Below are 2,526 nucleotides of genomic sequence, written 5' to 3'. Positions count from 1 at the left end.
AACAGCTCAAATGGCATTTTCTTTCTGAAATATCACTTGTTTTATCTCTTCTATTTCTTGTACCTCTGCTTAGAATTTATTTCTGCCTTGTGTTATTAAGCCCCGACTCCCCAATGCAAATGCAGCACCTGGCACATAGCACTCAGTAAGTCAATGTTGAACTACACTGCTATTACATTACTGTGGTTGTTATTCCTGTGGATATAAATATTTTAAATTTGTTACCATCAATACTAGAATACCTTGTTTTTATTAAGAATTTGTATGCTCTCTACTTAAGTATACTTTTGCAAACAAGAAGCTCTATTTATTTATTACAAATAATATTAATGAACTCATTATGTAAATTGTAGATTCAAGAAAATATAGCATAATGTGAATAAGGCAATTTGATGCTTTCTGTGATAACAGAGCTAAAAGAACAATCTCAATAACAAGTGAAACATGGATTAAAGGAAGATTTCTTATAAAAGTTTTCAATAGTGATTTTATTTTTCTCATCACCCTAAATCTTTTATTAGATCCATCTCAGCAAAGCAGATTGATTTAGGTTATTCAATACGTGCTCTGCCAATTTAACTTAATCCTGAAACAATTTTACCTTTCCTCTAATTGTGCTGAAATTCTATGTAATACTCAAACTTTCAATTAGCAATAATCGCGCCTCGGCTAAACCTCATTGGCTACGATACTGCCACTGCGCAAAGCTTAATACGCAATCTTTCATCTAAGAGGATGATGCTGACTTATTTCCAGTGAAAACTTCACTTTCACTTTTTTACCTCTAATGGACTCTTTTAATCCAATTACATACTTAAAAAATAATGTCAATGAAACATCATTGATACTTATTGTAATAATCAATCAGACTTAACCTGTCTGTAAAGAGTTGTGAAGATAAATTTCAAATAGTTTTCATTTGTAAATATATCTTATTCACTTTTTTGTTGCCACTGTTGCTGTTGAAATGGAATTCAAGAAGGGTGTGATAAACCAAATACATACAGTTAATAAGGAAGAGAAGGACTGAAAATTGACCATTGGATTTGATAACCTGAGGTTCATGTGTGATCACAGTGTGAGTGCTTCCAGTAAAATGACTGGGAAAAGCACTGATAGCAGTGGCTCTAAAGAGAATAAGAGAGGAAGTGGACAGAGCAAGTATAGACCACACTTTCAAAAAGTATTTAAGGAAACTGAGATTTTGTCAGTTGCATTGGAAAATGTTTCGGCAAGGGGAAAACTTCACACATATGAATGATGTAACAGTATGCCGTGGGAATGATACAGTAGGGCAGGAATAAATTTTATAAGAAGGAAACACTGTAGGAACCATGTACAGGTGGAGGGGCTGACTTTAAATATGACAAAATATATACAGTTTATTCACTGTTACAGGAGAAAGGGCAGATTATGGGTAAAATTTTTGATCAATTGGTAGATATGACATTGGAAGGCAATTAAAGTTATTTGCTCACTTCTATTTTCTCAATTTTTATTTTAAAAAGTCCTTAGAAATTGTTACATAGAATAGCATGCTTAGAAATACCTAAAATTTCTAAAAATATGAAAAAACATATATGTTAAATACTAGTAATGTCAATAGAATTAAACTACGTTTTATATGCTTAAGGGTAAAGAGTAAATTCAGTTCTCAAAATTATAAAAAAGTGACAATTTTTTGTGCTTTAAAATGACAAAATGAAATTTTGCCTATACTTGGAGTTTACTAATAAAAAATTACCTATTTAGGCATTTATTATATTTTAAGCAACAGGCATCATTTAGCTATGTCTACACAGAACAAAGAATCTTTATAATGACTCCATGAAGTACCTAAACATAATTACAGTAAGAGATGACAAATTTAAAAAAGTTGGAACTTTTCCCTGAATTCTCAGTTTACAATGACCTTGGTCCAGCTCGGCTGTAGAGACACCCGCCGAGGCAGTGCTGAAGGAATTGAGAAGCAGACACCCAGATAGAACAACAAAGTGGGTCTATCCAGGGGGCCAATAGCCTTCCCAGCTGAGAGCCTCAGGGGCTGACAGCATTCCAGGCTGACGGCCTCAAGCAGACTCTGACCCACAGGTTTATTCTCTCTGAACAGGTGCTGATTAACAGATGTTTGGTATTTTCTCATAACAAAGCTATATTAGGTAGGCAGCTGGTGCCCACTTAGCACTGATCACAAATTAAAAAGTATTCTCCACGAGGGACCCATGGGGGCAGGGTCAGATATGCTGTGTTTAAAGAATTGTTTTAACTGGTATATGATATTTTTATATTGTCCTGCCACTTTAGAATGCCCCAAGTCGATTTCTATGTGTGGGGGATGGGGGGTTGCAGGCTAGGTTTTCCTTGCCATCGTTCTTCCTAGCAAACAAAATATTTTATCATACACTCAGCATTTCTCAGCAATCATCCATGCAGCATTTCTTGACATTTTCGCCCCTTCTTTCTTTGACATAGGTAAGCAAGCACAGCTTTATCTTGGTGAACTATTCCTTGGAGGATTTGGAATCT

General features: G+C 34.8%; 1 non-coding gene across 1 annotated transcript; it reads right to left on the bottom strand.

Annotated features, from left to right (window-relative positions):
• Positions 1-573: 573 nt before the first annotated feature.
• Positions 574-709, bottom strand: LOC119467392. The gene has a single exon (XR_005195922.1). It is a non-coding gene; the product is annotated as a U4 spliceosomal RNA (small nuclear RNA).
• Positions 710-2,526: the final 1,817 nt, after the last annotated feature.

The sequence above is a fragment of the Cebus imitator genome, unplaced genomic scaffold (assembly GCF_001604975.1).
Source record: "Cebus imitator isolate Cc_AM_T3 unplaced genomic scaffold, Cebus_imitator-1.0 Scaffold283, whole genome shotgun sequence".
Taxonomy (NCBI): domain Eukaryota; kingdom Metazoa; phylum Chordata; class Mammalia; order Primates; family Cebidae; genus Cebus; species Cebus imitator.
This window is presented reverse-complemented; position numbering and strand designations above follow the sequence as displayed.